General features: G+C 39.0%; 1 long non-coding RNA gene across 1 annotated transcript; it reads right to left on the reverse strand.

Annotated features, from left to right (window-relative positions):
- Positions 1-10422: 10422 nt before the first annotated feature.
- On the reverse strand, positions 10423-20540 carry LOC106149188. Its single transcript, XR_001235184.1, has 3 exons — positions 20488-20540; positions 12900-12959; positions 10423-11356 (listed from the first exon to the last, which is right to left on the reverse strand). It is a non-coding gene; the product is annotated as an uncharacterized LOC106149188 (long non-coding RNA).
- Positions 20541-20778: the final 238 nt, after the last annotated feature.

Consider the following 20778-nt stretch of genomic DNA (forward strand, 5'->3'; position numbering starts at 1 on the left):
AAGGTTTTTACTTACTTTCTCTTGCAATAGATTTAGTGTTTCTGTTTTAATATTGAGATCTGTGAACCATTTTGACTTGAGTTTGGTGCATGGTGATAGACTTGGGTCTATTTTCAGTCTTTGGCAGGTGGCAAGGCAAGTTTTCCAGCACCATTTATTAAAGAGGCTATCGTTCTTTGCACTGGAATTTTTGTTAAGCTCTAGATTTTCTGAGCTTGTCTTTTGAGGTGTTTCTCAATTTTCCTGCTTCCAATGTGATGAAATGATCCTGGACTTGATGACCCATTTATTAGTTACATGTTTATGTGAAGTTTTGTTGGTAGAAGTGTTTGCTTCCCTTCTTCTCCTTTCTCCTCTTGCTACCCCTTCCTCCTCCTTTTTCTTCTCATCCTTTGCATTTTTCTTTTCCTTCTTTCTCCTTCACTTCTGCTTCTCCTTCTGCTGTGGGACTGGAGATTCAACCCAGTGGAGTTTTACTATTAAGTGACATTCCCAACCCTTTTAATTGTGAAACAGTGGCTCACTAAGTTGCCCAGATGGAACTTGAACCATGTTCTTCCTGCCTCAGCCTTTCAGGAGCTAGGGTTACAGACCTGCACCACCACTCCCACCTGGTTTTTTCATTTTGAGATGTATAGAAAATCTTGGGGTTTTCACAATTGGTAAAGTTTTTGGTTGACCTAGTCTAGCTCAAAATGATGAATGCTCATCAAAGAGATTAATGTTTCCTCAGGGAGGAGTTCAGAAGGCTCTTCCTTTATGGTGAGAAGCAAAACAGACAAGCACTCCTAGTTTTTAGATTGGTGTGATGTGTGATCCAGGCTCTTCTCATTTGGCCACATCCCATTTATCTTCATCTTGGAGCAGAACTATGTGGGAAGACACAGAAATAAATTTACAAAGACCTGTAGCCTTGGTCTGAGGCCATCAGTTAATGCTAGGCACAACTTGTGGCCACACACACAGAAGAGAGGAGAGGGCACTAGAGAAGTGACTTGTGCAAAGGGAAGACTGTAATTACACATCTTAGGTCAATTCTTCCCCTACTCAACTGTCCTCTAACAAAAGAACGGTGACCATCTTGGTGAATATACACATTTCAAACCCCTGCAAAATAATGACAGTATAGCAGCTGCATTTCTTCCTTTCAGATAAATATGTGTAAAAAATGTTGAGTGAAATTCAACTTTATTTTTACCTCTCTGAGGCCAACAAATAACCTCATAACTTTAAAAACTGTGTTGCTGGTTGCAGCTTCCTGCATGTACATACATACACATTCAGTTTACAGCTTTTTGATTTGCAGAGATGGTTTGAGTAATACCACAGATTGAAATTTATCACCCTGTTCTTTAGTAGTTAGTTACAGGTGACCAATTAAATTACCCAACCTGACAAAATAATGTATCATGTAGCACTTAACAATATATGGGACACAAAGCACAGAATCAAAATAGTATAGGCCTAAGGTCTACCTTCAGATTGTTATGACATATGGAATTCCAAAATTCAGTTATTTCTTATGGTTTGAGAAATACCAGAACTATATTTGTCTATGTTCTCCACCTCTCAATTCCTTTTCTTTGTTTTTCTGCACATCAATGTTTTTTTGAACAGAGGTGCTGACATGTGAAAAGAAATGTGTTCTGACAAAATTTTCAGCTTAGTTGAATGGATGAATTTCATGGATTCTGGTAAGAAAGGTAACTTTTATAAGAATTTTTGGGATTTTAGCAAATCAATCAGGCAAGAAATTAAGGATGTCAATATACATCTCAAGTGTTAAGTAATTTTTATATCATTCTTCCCATTCATTTCAAGAAATATCAAAAGTAGACAAAAAAGAGTCTCTGAATAAAAATGCCAGTTGTCTCAGAGTCACAAACGTCAAAGTGACCAGGATTCAAACCTTGCCTTCCCTCCTTTCTCTTTTTTTTTTTTTTTTTTTTTTTTTTTTTTTTTTTGGTTTATTCTCCGGCACCGGGAACCGAACTCACGACCTTGCGCTTGCCAGGCAAGCGCTTTTGCCGCTGAGCTAAATCCCCAGCCCCCTTCCCTCCTTTCTTGCTGGGTGTTGTGTTGGCAGCTCAGCCCTTTCCTGTTGCGTCTGTCACCCCACCTGCTCTGGGGATCAGATATCTTAATTTTGTTTTCATTTTTAATTTTTTCTGCTGGTTTTTTTCCCTCAGTGCTCACAATGGAGCAGGTATGTGGGAGAAGGTTTTGTGTCTGCTCCTGAGAACCCTCCAAGGGCTGGTTAGGAGCTCTGTGGCCACTTTTCCAGCACTACACCCAAAAGTTCATCTCTCCTTGATCCAAAGACTCTCAAGGTCTCTGGTATTTTCCTCTTTAGGGCTAAAAATTCTGGTTGAGTGTGGTAGACCTGGATTCCCAGTACTTGGAGGCCTGAAGCAGGATGATCACTGTGAGTTCGAGGTCAGGCTGGGCTACATAGTGAGACCTGTCCAAAAACACTAAAGTAAGAAGAGTAAATATTGTAGCACTGACAACATCTCTTATTATTGTTTGGGAGTCAACATTCTCTTTACAGGTAGTGTTAATCTGGTGGAGCTCATCATCCAGTATTTTCTTCAAAGTTTTTCTGGAGATATTTTTTTTCTTTTTAGAAAAAAAATGAGAGAGGTGATGCTCCACTTTTAGCATGATTGAAGATTTATGGTTTGTAATTAAGACTGAGAAGATGCACACACATGTATAGTTCAAATAGGCCTGCAAATTTCAATATAACCAACTGCCCTAAGGCAAATAACGATGCTTATTTTGTTAGTGTACTTCAGGACTGTGCCCTGGAGGGAAGAAAGTCCAGAAGAAGAGTAGTCTAGTCAATCTGTGCTTATTTGTAATGGTATAAATGTACACATGCGTTACACATTTAAAAATTCATTTTGTCCTAATTTCGTGTTTCTCAATGTCACCAGGTCATCAGTTTATTTATTCAGGAAATAGGTGTTCTGCAACTATTATGTACTATGCCACATGCTCTGTGCTAGATACCCCACAGCAAACTAGGAGGACATGAACTTGACCTTATAGTCTTATAGTCTACTAATGGCTGTAGATAAAATATTAGCAGTTAACTTCATCATAGCTGCCCATCTCAATTTAGGCATCTTATTAAGACCCAGCACTTCTGGTTATTTTCAAAATGAGAAAATATATAATTTTGAAAAACATAAGGCAAAGTAATTCAGTGTGGTGCTGGTTATATGTTATGTGACTTTTTGAAAAATATTAATCTGCAATATATCAGGATTTAGTGGTATACTCTAAGTTGTAAAGAAGTATATCTGCTTATTAAGGTAAAGTGGTTATTTTTGATATAATATTCTTGTTTTGTATACAATACAAATGAAACAAATCTATAAAACCTTGGGTCTGTTGGAGAATGTGGAATGTTAATGCTGCAGAGACCTAGAGAATGCCTTATCTAATTCCCTATTTCATAGAAGGGAAATGAATGAGGAGAGTGCTAGGTCACCCCCTGCTCCTTCTTTAGACAGAAGGGTGTAATTAAGATCAACTGAAACAAAATGATTTTACCACTGACTTCAACTATCAAAAGGAAATTGCAGAGGAAAACAAAAACTTGGAAGAGGCTAGATTGCTTCCCAAGATTTGGTCTGGTGAAAAACCTTATTCGTGCCAAGAGTTGGGAGGTGAAAACCTGTTAAAGAGATGTTGCTTGGGAGGTGGCTTGCTGTGACTTCCAGCAAGAGAAGGTTGACAATTTTGAAACTTTAAAAATAAAGGACCCTAAGGCAGTTCCCAAGATTCCACTGTAAGGACAGTGAATTGAATTTCAGGGGGAGTTTTAACCATTTAAGAATAAAACACAAAATGTTTTAAAGATAAAAGGAGAACTGGCTCAGTGACATTTATTAAAACCCATTCTATTATTTCTAAGTCACAATTGATTTTTAAATGCCCTATTTTATATACCACTAAGAAGAAAAAGTCATTGTCTAGTATTAAGCTATGATTCATTGATTTAACTTTCTAACCAATGGATTTATTTTCTGCTTGTCTAAAGAGCTCTTTGAACATCGACGTAGGTTTTTCTCATGTCACTCTTTCACATGCAGAAAAATGGGAAATAAAAAAGGCCAAAGTTGGTTAACTATTCCTAAAGCTTCTCTACGTCTACAGCCCAGTTCCTCTCCTTCTCTTTTTCATTTATTTTCATTGATGTTCACAATTTAGAACTTATCTATGCCACCAAGACACTGGAGACTCATTGTTTCTTACAAGAACCTGTGAGAACTCAAAGTTGGGGGTGGTAAGTTCTTTCCCTGGCTTTGCAGTGCAGCTTGCCTGCCCTGACTTCTGCACTGGAGACGAGCAGAGCTCATCTCACCCACCACCTGCCACCTGCTCCCCGCAGTCAGCTGTTCTGCCTCTGTCAGGAGTGCATCTCTGTTGTCCTGGGATTTTTTTTTCTATGTTGCTGATGTTGGTTGTGCTTGAGCAATGAGAACCTGTCATGACTGCCATGAGGCAAACAGAGACTAGCAGATGCTAGCAACTCAGAGACACAGCCAGATTTTAGGTTTCAGAATTCTAAACACACCACAAGAAATGTGTGTCTCAGGACTGATGAAATAAGGCATGGGCCTGCTCCTGGCTTTTCTTGCTCTTCTCCCTCTGGAATTTGACCCATTTGGTTGCACACAAGGTAAATGAGCTGCTTTGTTTTGTTATTGTAATTGACTGAGTTTTGGGTTCTGTAGATCACCTACCTGGCATTTTCCAGGGTCAGTGTTCCTGTGCTTCTTTTGTTTGAGGCTGGAGATCACATCAATAGGTGTTTTAAGAAGAGGGAATTCTGAGATTACAGGAGTCTGGGAGATGCTCCCCACCAGGTTTAGCTCTTGGACAAGTCAGTGTCAATGAGCAATGAGAGTATTTAGACTTCTGAAAAGCTCTGCACTAAAGAGTTTTGCTAAGGAGCTTATCGCTGTGTTCTAAAACATTTGACTATAACCTCCCCTTATTTGTGCTCATCCTGTAGGTGTTTATATCTCAACACACTATTCTTTGTGTTCTCTCTCTTAGTGAAGAGATAAGGCTGAAAATCTAGGTATTGCCTTTACCTGCCTTATTTCCCCATTGAGCCCCCAACTTCTGTAAATCCAAAATCATGAATTCCCAGGCTGGACTCCTCTTTATTACCTTGTGATAGTCTTAATTCAGATCTCTATGACTTCAGCTGGAATACTGTTGTCCTTGATTCTTTTTGGAACCAGGAACTGAACTCAGGACCTAGCACTTGCCAGGCAGGCGCTGTGCTGCTGAGCTGTACCCCCAGCCCTGTCCTTGGAATTGTTTTCCCTGGGATCCAGCTTCCCTACTCACTGGATTATTTCCTTCCTATCACATCAAACCACTTCTCCTCTTAAATCCATCTTTCAGTTCCTATTGAAGAGGTAGTCAGTATAACTCAGTTGGAAACTATTAAAGTAGAGGTTTAGAAAAAAATGTGTATACATATTTGTGTATGATAGAATACTATGCAGTCACTTAAAATGTTGTACTTAATTTAAAAGTGAGTTCATGCTATATTTTTAAGTGAAAAAATCAGATTACAAAGTACTGTGTATAACCCTAAGAATATATAAATATTTTACACATAGAGTTTATAAGTTTCTAGGATATAAATCCTAAAAGTTGTTTATCTCTTGGCTTTAGGGTTACAAAGTTATTTTAACTTATACCTTTGGACTCATGTGTTTTGAATTTTAACAGCATAAAGGTAATAAGTCATATTGTATTCATGTTGCATACTGATATTTAGCTTAGTCTGGCCCCAGAATGTGCAGTAATTTGTAACAAATGATTGAGGCTGGCTTTGTATTGTAGAAGACTATTTATCTGTGTAGACACACATACACAACTGTAGCAGCTCCCATGTGTGCTACGTCTATAGCATGTTCTAGGTATGGTACCTGTATGACCTATGAGGTAGCTATGATCATTACTTCCATCCAGAGGGTAAGTGGAGCCTTGGACCTAGGTAAACCTACTTATTTGAGCTTTGTGTGCCTCCTGTGAGCCCTTGTTCTCAAATGCCCTTATACTGTTGCCTGTGGGTTAGTAATTTCTGCAAAGCACTTTCGGAAACACTTTTGGTGAGGTGAGCTCAGCATGGTAAAGGCCTCATGACAGTCACTGGGCTCCTGAGGAGGAAGGCTGGTTCTGACCAGGTGAAGACAGCAGAAGCTAACGCTGTGTGCCTGCTGCACAGCTTTGCTCAGAGCTGGCTCAACAAGTGGGAGCTGATTTAAGGTACTGGAGCTCATGAGCTGATCAGAGATGAGCAGGCTATCTCTTGATGGTTGTTCTCAAGGCTGAGACCCTGGGATTTCTGAGTTCTTGTGATTAGAAAACAAACAAACAGTAAAAACAAACCTGGAAGTTTTTTCTCTGATTGAGTCTACAAGGGTCTCATACCTTGACCTGAATTGACAGTGTCTCTGTATATGAGAAAAAAAAGGATGATTAGGACATGGAGTTATCATTTATTTTCCATACATTTAGGTCTCCAAACTTTAGACTTCTTTGAAGAAGGTGTGAGTGGTTTCCAGCTGGGCAACAAAATGACTTGGATACTATCCCCACTTTCAAGATGCCCATAGGCTGCATCTAAGATATCCTCTTGCATGATCTGCTTCTATGATGGGCTACCATACAGGTTTGCTTGGATCTGAGGGCTTTGTAGAATGCATAGTTCTGAATGCTCAACCTAGGGGCAATTCACAGCAAACTGTGACAGTGTCACCTGTCTTCCTTGCCATGTGACTCTTGTAGACAGTACCTACTTTCTCCTTTTAGTAATGCCCTACTCACATATTCTTTTCTCATTGAAATTAATACCTGCACACAACAAGGTGTCTGGAAAAATGTAGGAAAGTATTAGGAAGGACAAAGCATAAATGCCCATAGGCCTATCATTATGCAAGATAACTTCTATAACATTGCGGCATATTTACTTTCAACCATTTTTTCTATATGGGCAATCTTTCTGTAATTTATTTCCATATTTTATAGCTTCCCTCAATTCTTATTTTGACCAAATTATCTTTATAAAATTATTTGTAAGAGTAAAAAGGCCTAGGATGTCTTATTTCAGTCTATATTCCTGCATTTGGGCCCTGAATAGACACCCAAGTTATGATATACAAAAACTACCCATGACTTCTGCATCGGGGAATTAAATCTGCAATAGAAACTGAAAGCCAGTTTTGAGGTTTGTAGATAAGAGCGGGAAGAAGTTGTGGGAAACTTAGCACAGAACCACGATAGCTTTGGAATATTTCATTAGGAGACTGCAGAGCTGATTCTGTAATTATAATCAATATATGAGCGTTTCTTACATGAAAGACAGTGATAAATTTTCTCCCTACCTGCCTCTAGTGAATGTCACAGGGGCAGAAACGAGTTCTAAGGATGATGTGAAGGATTTAGGCTAGATAATAAGGAAAGTTATTAACTATCTTAGTGAGTTCAAGTGAGTCTAAGAAATCTTTCTTGGAAAGTCTTTAAAATGATAGAGATTTTCCTATCAAGAAAGGATTAAGTGTGGGCCTGCCTAATGTAGAATAAACAAAATAGCCTGTCAGATTCAGCCACCCTCTGGTGCTGTGATATTATATCTATTTGAGAGCACATAAAATACATGTAAAATTGATTTTGATTTTACATTTTCCTTTGAGAAACAAAGAAAAGTAGCTGGAGCTATTTTTAAGATGCAAGTTTAATTTTCAGACCTTTAGGGAACAACATGTTGCTATGGGGTTGGATCATAACTTCAGAGAGCAGGCATTCAACTGTGGAGAGGTTGACTTCCATTAATTTTCCAAATTGCATTCTTACTGTTTCCCCCAAAAAACTTTGAAATGCATTCATTTAGTTTAGTAAATGTGTTAGCTGGGACTTTAAGTCCTATTTGTATTTCAAGGGATTATGTCAAATCTACATGGCCTGCAACACCACTGGTAACTTCAGGCTTTTACTACCTCTTGCCTATTTCACTAATCATTTTTTAGTTGTTAATAACATTCAGCCCAAAACTTTTTATTTTCTTCTGACCTCCTCTCCTGCGCATTCATTCAAACACTGTGTTCATTGCAAACCTGGTCTTCAGAGAGAGCATCCCTTTCTACACAAACTGGCAGTTCAGGGAATAGTTGGGTACTTACAATGTCATTGAAAGTCACACAAATCAATTGGCAAAAATTATTTTCTGTGATTATCTTGTTTTCGCAGTTACATTTTTAATTTTGACAGTTTAAGTGTGTGGCGGGTTCAGGATAGTTAAAGGCCAAGTGGAATGTGGGGCAGGTCACTGCTGAGATTCCCACTTCTGGGCTAATGAGATTTTCTTCAGACTTTTGGTGTCCATTTAATCTCATTAGCATTGAAGAAAAATTCTTTAGAACAAAACAAATGAACAAATATTTATTGGGTGTCTATGATGTGAAATGTATATATTATGTGGAGCAGGGCATAAACTTCAGAGCCTTTGCCTTCAAGAACTTCACTAATTAAGAAGAAATAAGTAGTAATAATATAAGCAGATAAACCTCATGAGAAAAGGTACCAAAAAGTGGGACATGATTAATTGTTAATGAATTTCACAGGTGAAGAGCACTTGATTTTGGAGAGCATTGCAGGCGTGTTAGGCCTCTTTCCTTCTAGTGATTACAAGTTGGTTTCAGAGGCCTTAGTGAAACAGAAAATGGAGTTTAAGGAGGAAAAAAAAAGCATGTGTGTGAAGACTGAATGGGAAAAAGCAAAAGATATCTTTAGGAACCCATGAATACAACTTGGGTGGAAAGGGAATTTGGGGCAGGAACATAGTGGAGAAAGTTTGGGGACCAGTTCTCAGGGCATACTAAGTGAATTCATTTCCTATTGCTGTGTAACAAGTCACCACCACTTGACAGCTAAAAACAGTACTTATTATGTCATAGTTTTATGTGTCAAATATCTGGGTATGTCTGGGTTTGCTACATAAGATCTCACAATGACCAAAATCAAGGGGGGAGATAGATTACACTGCAGGTTATGGAGAGACTGTCTTACATCTCATTCAGATTGTTGGCACAGTTCAGGTTCTTGGAGTTGTGAGAGGGAAGTTCTTGTTTTCTTTGCTGTGGGCCATGGGAGCCCTCTTAGTTCCTAGGGTCACACTCAGGTCCTGGCCACATGCCCCCTCCATCTCAGCCATAGGGGATTTCTGCATGTTGAGCCTCTCTGACTTCCTCTTCTGATACCAGCTGGTAAAAACTCTGCTTTAGAAAGTCTCACATGATTAGCCGAGACTCTCCCAGATTATCTTTCCTTTGATCAATCCGGGGTGAACAGATTAGTAACCTTAGTAACATGAGCAGGATCTCTTCTGCAATGTGGTGTGGTACAGACACAGATGTAACTTAAGATGATGACCACGGGAGGCAATCAGTACTCTGCTTGCCTCACCACACCTATAAATGCATCCTCCATGCCCCTTTGTGTGTCCTCTGCACGCACATTTCAGGTGGCCTGAGCAAGGGTAAGGTGCTAGCTCAAAGACTGACAGCCCTGTGGTAAAATTTGCCACTTTTGACCACTCTGCTTTATTTTCAATCAAATATTCTTTTTCATGGTTAAAAATGAGCCTTTAAGGAAAGTTCTTAGATAGTCTTCTATTCATCTTTCAAGGTTATCAGCATGTGAAAGGATTCCTTAAAGATTTTGGCAGCATTACTGACTTGACCTAGATGGGAGGACAAACTTGAAAGAGTAAGAAAAATTCCACTGAGGGTGTGTACTATTCACAAATCATTTTTTTCCGTTTCCCTGGCCCTAGCATCCTTATATTTACCACATTTTTCAAAGAGTCATGCTATTCCACAAAAAGTACAGCATCCTACTTCGAGGCAGAGATAGTAGAGTTGGTGTTAGAATTTAGTTAAGAAAAAAATAACTCTAAATGTTTATAACTAAAATTTACCATGCTAATGGTATTCTCTAGCCCAACATGGGTACAACATGTTGAATCATTCAGAGAAGGAATAGTGTTTATTTATGTCTCTCTCGCTGAGCCATTGCATCCACTCTGAAATTTGACAGTCATCCGAGTGGGCAGCAGAAAAGGGGAAAGCTGAGGATATGGAGCAGAAGAATAAGAAAATAGTTTATTTTGTACAGTATCATTGGAATCAGTTGCTGATGCAGCATAGCCAGCTCTTTGCCAGCAGGATAAATACTGCCAGTCTACACATTCACAGCACTCTTACTATCTCGGGGCAGAGCACTAAGCAAGAAACTGTTGGCTTTAAACTTGTTCAGTTCTTTTTCGACTGTGAAAGCGGCTTTGTCCCCTTATTGGAGATGCGTAGCTTCATTTAGGAAAAATGTCAAGACCTTCCTTATAATCTATGAATCCCACGCTAATGGATAAATGCAAATATTGTTATCACTTTCCATTGACAGAGGACTCCATTGTTACAATGGAGAAAGTGTTAATCCGTTTGTAATTAATGCCTTATTGGGGTCTTCAAGGGTCAAGATTGTAGCTGGATTTTGGTAAATTAACTTTGAAGTCCTTTCCTTAACCCTCATTTTTCTTTTATTTTAAAAAGTAGCCATTGCATATAACTTTGCTCTTTTTCTTTTACCACAGATAGAAGACCAAGTTTATAGGTTAAAATGAAACCAACCCAGAGTAAAGATGAATGTGAAGGACACACGGGTCTTATTACACTACCAAAATATGGAGAAAAAAGTTCAGCATAGAAAAATTACTGTGCTCATGTGTTAAAGCATAACCGTGATTTAAATAATTCACAATAACTATACTGATCTCTCCAGTAACGATTAGGAAAAATGTTTCTCTAAATTCTGTGACAGCTTAGACCCAAATGGAAACTAAAATATGATGTTATATTAACTGGTGAGCTCACTAATTCTTGATGTATGATTCCACCTTGGTTTTTGCATACAGTTGGAGCCATGTGGAAACGTGGAAGATCCCCATGATGCGTTGTATCTCTGAGTGCAAAGTGCAGTTCAGAGATAAGACTTCCAGGTGGAATGGGCATGAGGCAAGCTCACTCAGAAATCTTGGTGGGAGGGAACAGAATAAGTAGGCTCAGCAGACAGAGGAAAGTCAAGAGCAAAGGCATGACCACAGTAGTGTTGTTATAACTGGTAAGTGTCTGTGTGTGCATGAGACAAAGTCATGATGGTAAGCACGGGCTCTGCATGGAGACAGCTTGCTTTAGATTCAGCCCCACTGCTTCTTGAAATGGTCCTGGAAAAATTATTGAACCACATTGGCTTTCAGTTTTCTCATCTGTGAAATAAGAATAGAAAGTAATTACCTCAGGGTTGTGAGAAGAGATGAATGAAAAAAGAAATCTAGAAAATGCATAGGATGTTGTTTGGAACATAGCAGACATTCAATACTATTTAGCTCTTTATTATTCTTACTATGTAAAACTAGTCATGGGAATGATCAAGCAAGAGCTCCATTTAGCTCATGAATAGAATGAAAATATCCAGCAATTTTTGCATGTTTACTACACATCAGACATTCTTTGAAAATGTTTGACATGAATTACCTTATTTACTATGCACACCAACCCAATGGATAATAGTATTATTATTCCCACTTTACATATGGGGAAAGTTAAGTAAGAAGTTTGGACACATGTAAGTTCACACAGTTTGAAGGTGACAACTAGCATTTCAAACTAGACACCTAGTGCAGGAATCTGGCTTCTGGTTATTACTCTGTATCACCCAGTATGCCCACTCCATTATGCGGGCTTTTACTAATAAGCTTACTGGTTCTCAGAAAGGAAGGTGGAGGGTATTTATCAGCAATGCTCCAGTCTACATTGAGCATATTTCATGCTCCCTGGATTGTGGCACATCAGCCAAACTTGGCGTTAGAGAGAAGGCTATAGGAACACTCAAAATTGTTTTTACCCAAGATATCTGTCCTTTATTAATTATGTTGTAAGTGGTAAATGGCTCAAATGCCCTGAAGGAGTTAGATATTTTCCTCAGAATTAGAAGATACGGAGTGTTCTCTAGTAAAATTTTTTGAAAATTGAAACAACAGTGAAAATAAGAGTGTGCAATGATTTTACAAGGCTCATGAACCTGTATAAAGTTTTTGTTCTATTGCTGAAATAATTTTAGCAGCTAATCCATCAATAAATACATATTAAGACTAACCAGATACCAGCTACTGATAAATCTGAGATCATCCCTGATTCTCAAGGAGTGATTGATTAAGTTGAATGTATAGACTACTGAAAAAAGTTTGGCATAGTTGCTGTTATGATTTAAATCTAGATGTCCTCCTAAAGCCTCATGCACTCATAGGTGGGGCGTAGGGGAGGTGATTGTAACATGGGTACATGATACATATTTATTGGCGGATTAGTTCACTGATGAGTTTATATCTAAGCAGTCTTTGGGAAGTGAAGCCTGGTTGAAGGAGATGAGTCATTAGGGATGTGGCCTGGAAGGGTCCATCTTCTTCCTGCCTCCCTTGATCCTTCTGTCTGCTTCCTGGCTGCCATGCCATGAGCAATTCTCCTCTGCCATGCCCCTCGTCCATGCTGCCCCGCCTTGGAGCCAGGTGACTGTGGACTGGAAGGTCTTTAAACTTTGAGCCAAAATAAACACTTACTCTTTTAAATTGTGGATAATAGGTGTTGTGCCTCAGTGATGAGAAAGTAACTAAAACAGTAGGATGCTGGGTTACGTGCAGACTCAGAAGTGAACTGCAAGTTCATGACTTGCTAGCTGTGTAGCCTAAACCCTGATTTTTTTTGATTTTCTCCCTTTTTATTGGTTAAGTGGGAATAATACCACTTACTTACCAAGGGTGCTGATGAATTAAGAAAACTGAGGCCATATTGTTAACACATCTGGTACGGTTCCTGGGAAGTGAAAGATGTTCATTATAATTACTATGGGTATTATTTTGGCATACCTACATAGAAGAGAGCTAGCCATGATGAATATTAACACAGAAGTGCAAACAATGATTTTGTACTCAGTGTAGAGAAGTGAGTGAAAGGGTTGGAGTGTTCAAAAATGATTTCTGAAAATAGATGAGGTTTAAATTAGTATATACTTGAGTGGGTTCTAAAAGCATTTAGAAATTTGTCCTGAGTAAAGCAGGGTCTTGGGGTTGACTGCTGTTAGGCACCACTCGCTAGAAAGGTCAAACAGATGCCTTCACTATCCAATTGCTCAGAACCTTTTGAGGATAATTACCTAGTAAATCTCTCAAAGGAAGCCCCAATAAGCACTTACGGAGCTTGTTTGCTCTTTTTTTTTCTTTTTAAAAAATTAGATTATGATTACAACACAAAATAATTATGCTCAATTTGGAGAATTGATACCTATGTAATATCACACCTTGATCATTTTTACTTTCCTTTCCCATCCCTCCTTCTGTAGACCTCCCTCCCATCCCTACAGAGCCTACCTTTCTCTTTCCTGCTGTATCTCCTTTACTTTGTTCTTTGTTTATATTTGGGGTCTTAGAGAAACTATGTTGTCTGTGTGTCATTTATTTCTCTTAATATTATGATCTCAAGATCCATTTATTTTCCTACAGATGACTCAAGTTTATCCTTCTTTATGTCTGGCTAGTACTCCATTCCCTATATATACCCCATTTTTTCTCCAATCAGAATTATTAATGCATTTTAGACATACACAATGACCACATTCATCATAGAGAATTTACACCTGTATGTGATATAACTTGTTTCTTCTTTTTTCCCATTCCTTTACCCTCTTCAACCTCTCCTTCCCTCCACAGTTAAAAAGCCTTGTTTCCATTTTCCCTTCTTTTCTCATTTTTTAAATTTTCTCTTCTTTCCCCCATCCCTTAGTCCCCTCCCCACTTGAATATTTTCTTCCTATTTCATAATACCTGTTATACATTTTGATCCTTATTTACACTTTCAGTGTATCATACCAGAGAAATAATGCAGTATTTACACGTGTCCGATTTATTTCACTTAAGAGAATGGTCTCAAAGTTAATCCATTTGCCTAGAAATGTCTCAAGTTTATCCTTCTTTTTGGTAGAGTAGTACTCCATTGTATAAAAAAACCACGTCTTTATCCATTCACCAGTTGATGGGCATTTGGGCTTTTTCCAACATTTGACTACTACAAACTGTCCTGCTATGAACATGGGTGTGCATCTATTGCTGTGGTATGATGCTTTCAGTTGCTTTGGGAAGATACCAAGAAGGGGAATAGCTGGGTCAAATGGAACCACTAGTCCAAGTTTTTTGAGGAATCTCCACACTCATTTCCACAGTACCGCATTTTTAAATCCATTCATCTATTGATGGTATCTAGGCTGCTTCCACAATTTAGCTATGTGAGTTGTGATGCTATAAACCTGGGTGTGTATATATCACTGTAACATGATGACTTCAACTTTTTGAAGAAGAGGTATACCTGGGTCAAATGGCATTTCCACTTTTGGTTTACTGAAGAGTCTCCGTGCTTATTTCCATAGTGGTTGTGCTAGTTCCCATTTACACTTATGTTGTAGAAAAGCCCTTCTCCCCCACAATCTTGCCAGCATTGTTGCTTTTTGAACCCAAGGAGCCCCCCATGGTGGATGGGAAAGGTGAGTGAGGCCCTGTCTTAGAAGGTGGGCTGGCTGGACTTGGAGAGTGGGTGGACATGTGGCACACAGGAGTTGTGCATTCTGAGAAGAGACTTAAAGCAGCAGAGGCAGGAATGGGGTAAGCCAAGGAAGGTCAGCTGAGGGGCTAGATGGGGGACAAAGTGGGAGGGAGGAAGGACCATTTTGCAGAAATTGGGACTAAGTGGAGGTGGTGTTTTTGTTTTGTCTTTAATGGCATTTTTAAAAGGAAGGTTAATCTGACAACATGTGCCCAAGACTGGCTGGGCTGAGCCTGCAAGCAGAAGAATCCTCTTTAGTCCAAGCTTGGGGTGAACGGGCCCTCCCCAATGCTGGACCTCTGCACCAATGACAGGGTGGTCTCTGCTGGGCCTGGCTCCATCACTGCCAAGTGCACAGTGCATCCCAGAGGCCCAGCATCTTTATCAAGTGTCTGAGCCAACACCTTTATCAACTGATGGATACACTTTATAAGGCTCTACATCTGTCTTTTGTTTCAAAAGTGTTTCTTAAAGAATATGTTAACATGGGGAGGACACAGCTTCTTCTTTCATGGCTGACTCATCTAGATCCACAGCTTTCTCTGGCCTTTCCTGTTTCAGTATCTGCCATCTGAAATGTCTTTCAGACAGTACTGGCGGCAGACCGAGCTGGGCACACGTACCGGATGACCCACATGGCCTTCATGGCCTTTCCTCTTTGAGTTATCAAAGAAACAAAAACAGAATCTTTTCATTGTGAATTAGAGTTAAAAATATAACTGAGGAAATAACTGGTTAATTGCAGTTGACAATTGTTGGAAAGCACAGCTAGGAAAGACTCAGGACAGTCTGGTGATGTCCATGGAAATAACAATTGTTGCTTTTGTGGAATCATTTGTTCTCTCTCCCTCCTCCCTGCCTCCCTTTCTCCCTCCATCTCCCCCCCCTCTTTGTTCTTGCTTACACTGTTAGGATTAAAAGGTCCGTGCCTGATGGTTATAAGATGCTGGTTGTGCTTCTTGTCTTCTTTATTACTTCATTCACTTAGACCCTGATTGGGAGGATATCTTTCTGCCACACTAGAACTGTGGGTCAGTTTTGCACAGTTTGATCACTTGGCTGTTTGGCTATTTGATGCGTGAGTTGGTTTTTAAAATGTATACTGAGAATAATCCTTGTTTAACAAGTGAGGGGTGAAATAAAGGAGCTCTTTACGAGTGTAGAGATTAAACACCCAAACCAAACTGACAACAGAGTCTACCCACCTCACAGCCAACAGCTGCCCCATGAATGTCACATGTGTTTACGGCAGAAGTGGTCAGTGACAACGCAGTGGAAGGCAGTTCAGGTCACAAATCCAGAGCAGGAAATGTATTTTCATCTTGTTATTTATGACCCAGCCTTAAAGGAAAACAGATGGTGCTGCTTTCAGAGCTGTTTTGCTCTTGTTTCAAATGGCTAATTCAAATCAAACACGGGATTCTATTCTTAGTCAAGGCAGCTGCTGCATTGTCTGAGCTGGGCTGTTTTTACCAACACCACCCGCTTCCCTGAACAGAGTGGCTAGAGAAGACCACACGGATGTCACTGTCACTATCACACAAGGGCCCAAAGAGAACTGTGCTTGTAGAGGCCCAGGCTTCTTGCTGAATGCTACCGCTTCTTAGATTGTACGGTGGCTGCAGTTTGAGAGAATCCATAACTTTTAGTCTCTTGCATTTAATCCAGTCCAAGGCCTACCTTTCCCTTTGAAAGCAATGGCTATTTCAAGATTAGAGTGAAATTTAAGGGACTCAAAAATGGGAATAGAAGTTAAAGAGGGCAAAGAGAGGAGATGTAATGTGTGAGAAGAAGCCGCTTGATTGCTTTCTGCCTGGTTGGCCCCCTTGTCCTGCTAATTTACTTTAGCCAATGGCTCCATTTAGAAGACCACTTATGATAAGAAGTTAAAGAGCAAACATTTGAATTAATCATTTAAAATTCTTTTCAAAATCATCAAAATAATATAAGAAAATAATTTAAAAATAAAACATTTCACATTTATTTGCTTCTCTACCCTATGAGAAGTCCCTTGGTTTAACCCTTCCAGTGTACACCCACTTCCTACCCTCCTATGCTCCAGAAGCAAGCACTTCAGATCCTTCTGTTAGCCTCAGGTGTTTACTTCCATATTTCTAAGGATTATTCTTAAGGTGTTGAATTTAATTTAAACTTAGACAATAATCCTCATTGTTCTCTAATAGTACTGGAGGAATTAGCTTTCCTACAACTTCTTTTTCACTCATTCTCCCGATGAGTTATATTTTTGGATAATTGACAATCTTTACTTATGAGCTGGTAAATTTATTGCATATGCAAGCCATGTAGCATAGTATTATTAGATTTCCTTTCTTACACAACTTTATGCTTTCCTTGAAGTTAATAATTCTATAATATTTTATTTGCTTATTTTTATGTATTTCTTTAAACCTTTCCAATGAGATGAGAACTTGTCAAATGTGTAACTATAATATCTTTCATATAATCAAATATCTAATAACCTATTAGCACTTTCCTGCCCCCTTTCCTCTATCTTCCAGTAACCTCCATTCTTCTCTCCTCTTCTCCTGAGCTATGCATCAGCTATGTCTTCTGAACAAGGCTTAACATAGAATTTTCTACTACTTTCCCCTTGTATTGGCACAGTTCCCAAGATTCCAAGTCTGGTGAGAGTGTCTTAAACACAAGCGTATAGAAAGTAAAACTGTATTATTCATGTAATAGTCTGTTTTCTGTTACTATTCTGTGTTCTGAGGTTTGCTGTTATTTATGATGGCTTATTTAGCTTACAGTCTTGGAGGGTAGAACTTAAAATAGCATAGCACTGGCTTCAGAGAGAGTCCCCTGGGATGGCATCAGGGTAAAGGAAATACACGTGAGAAGGAGAATCACATTGCAAGACAGGAAAACAGAGTGGAATTCCGGGGGGTCAGTAATGGTTTTCCACTAGGCCCGCTTAGAGGTCTCATGCCCTCTTACCAAGCTTGAAGTCCAACCTTCCAACATATAAATGTTTTGGGGGACACCCTCAAGCCATATCCAAACCATAGGTTATTACATTTCTGAAACTATTGATATTTTATCTTTACATTATATAATAATAGTTTAATAGTAGAATAATGAGAAACCAAGATAGATGAATTTGAAGACATACAAATAGAAATTCTTTAAAATAAAATACATAAAACTCCAAACTGTAAACCATCTAGAAAATGACATAAGAGGAAGTCTTTGTGATTTTGAGTTAGTCAAAATTTTCTTAGATATGTTACCAAAAGTGTGGCCCATTAAAAACTGATTTATAAGCTAAGTTTTATCAAAATATTTTGGCTTTTTCATAAAAGTATAAAAAGACAAGCCTCATAGTTACAAATATTTACAAAACAACTTTCTGATAAAGAACCTATTCAAGGGCTATACAAAGAACTCTTGAAATTTGACAGTAAGAGATTCATCCAATTTTTAAAAATTTGGCCAAAGGTACAAACAATTTATTGCAGAAGATATATGGATGGCAAATAAACACACAAAAACTGGCCAATATCATTATCCATCAAAAAAATGCAAACAAAAGGTATAGTGAGATACAACTTTATATCTATTAAAATGAAAAATTAAATAGCCATATCAGGTATTAAGAAGGATGCGGAGGAACTGGAACTCTGAATGATGCTGATAGGAATGTCAGATGTTACAATCACCTTGGAAGGTAGTCTAGTAGTTAGTTAAAATTTAAACCCACACCTGGTTTTATTGTCAGATATATATGCCTAGGAGAAAAGAAAGCATATATCCATCCCAAGGCTTGAACACCCGTTAAGAAAATAGGTTCTTCTGTAACAGTGAAATTCTGCAAACAACTCAAATGTCTGCCAACAGGCAAAAGAGCAAAGAAATTATGGTGTGTCCCTATAATACGATAACCACTCAGCAAAATTTTGCTGCGCGTAACAACAGGAATGAATGCCAAAATAAATATGCTGAGTGAAAGGAGCCAGACAAAAAGAGTACACACTGCGTGAGTTCATTTACATAGAAGTCCAGATAATGTAAACAAATCCGTAGTAACAGAAAGCAAATCAGCCGTTGCCTGGAGAGGGGCAGGAGGAAGAATTATAAAAGGTTCACTCTCTTGATGTGGTGCCGGTCTTGTGGATGTACACATTAGTCAAAACATCATACTACATACTTTATGTGCAGTTTTTATGTTAATTTTCCTTCAATAAGATTTTTTTTTAATTGCAAAAAAGAAAGTATCGTACTGGTACAGCTGAAAGTATGTACTTTTGTTAACTATAAGAATGTCTTCAGCAAAAAATAAAAAATAAAAAAAAAAGAAAGAAAGAAAGAAAGAAAGAAAAATGGGCTGGGGAGATAGCTCAGTGGCATAAGCGCCTGCCTGGCAAGCGCAAGATCCTGAGTTCAATTCCTAGTACCGAAAAAAGTAAAAAAACAATGCCTTCAGTTACTGATATATATTTAACCATCAATAGTTATTCATTCAGGCACTGTGATGTGTTGTAGGCCAGCAGAATGAAGTTTCAATATCGCTGGTTTTCAGTCTAATGGTAGTGAGAGATTATTAGGTATAGAAAATATTACAAAATACTTACTGAATCATTTCTATGGGCTGAGCACTCTTAAAATACATCTTACATGCATGACTCATTATTATGCAGATGAGGAAAGTAGGCCACAGAAAGGTAAGGGCCTTGCACATGCTGCTCAGGAATAGCAGAGCTGAGATCCAAACCCAGTCAGAGTGGCGGCACAGGTGGCCACTCCTCTGTTCTGCCTTCACCATGGCCATCTGAAGTATGGTGTAGGGACCAGGCACGATGTTGTGATGCTAATCACAGGAGTGGGCTGGAAGTGGCGAAGGAAGTGCAGACGGCTACCTGGGAAGCCTCTTTTGAGCTAAGATGAAGTGAACAGGGTTTAGATGTCCCCTGGTAGTGGACAAGTTGGACTCTGGCCTTTGGTATATATCCTAACCTAGTCACTCTCTCCATGTGTCTCTCTGTGTCTCTTGTCTCTTTCTCTGTCTCTAAAACGGATAGAGATGAAGAACCATGAGCACTCATTATTCTTGACAACCACAGAGGAGAGCTGAGCCCAGAACTGTGAAACAAACACATTTTTTTTTCTGGTGGGGTCCCAGAGGGCTCAAAGGGAGTGGCTAGAAGGCTGGGGACCCCGGATGATGACTTCATTTCATTGTCAGGAGCAAAGGCTTTGTAAAGCACTCTTATTAAGCCTTCTGAAGGGAGTCCTGCAGCTGCTGAAAGCCGTGACAAAATCCATTTTCTTCTGTGAGGAAAATACATAAATGATTATGATATTGTAATGCTGTCATTCACAACACCAGTCTGTATTTGTGCTTCTCCACATCAAGAGGGGAGATTAAACTCAGATTTGCAATTGCAAAAGGCAAAACTGCTCCTCCCCAGCTCCGCAAATCTCTATCCTAAACACAACACAGAATTAAAATTTAGACTAATTGACAATTAGCAACGGTCATAAAGAATGTAGGGTACAATTGTAGAGCCTGTGTAACCCACTGATATTATTATAATTGTCTTAAAGGAAAAACTGGATTAGAGATGAGCCATGACGACATGAAGGACATTCAGTGTTTGGCAGTTCAGGGCCTTGCTAATCTTTAAGTCCCTGAAAGGTATATTGTTAATACTACATGACAGATAAATTATATCTTGAACCCCAAGAAATGCCTAGAGGGAAATCAAAAAAATGCTGTTAGCCGACAGACCTTTTATGATTTTCCCAGGATACTGCTCTGTTTCCGCAAACGCGGCTCGCAGCGTCACTGAATCACATGTGTCACATTACCAGAAATAGTTGCTGACAAATACTTCATTTAAATGCTATTGAGATAAAAGCAGGAAGGCCACCAATAGTTAAAGGCAGAAGCATAACATATGTGTCCGTTGCCGCACTGCTCCAAATAGGAAGAGCCTTAATCTTTTTTTTTTTAATTCTTCCCGTTCTACCAGGGGACTGGAAGACATATGTCACTTTTCTACCTTAACGGGGCATTTTC

This window comes from Chinchilla lanigera, unplaced genomic scaffold, assembly GCF_000276665.1.
Source record: "Chinchilla lanigera isolate Chin_1 unplaced genomic scaffold, ChiLan1.0 scaffold00038, whole genome shotgun sequence".
In the NCBI taxonomy this organism is placed as follows: domain Eukaryota; kingdom Metazoa; phylum Chordata; class Mammalia; order Rodentia; family Chinchillidae; genus Chinchilla; species Chinchilla lanigera.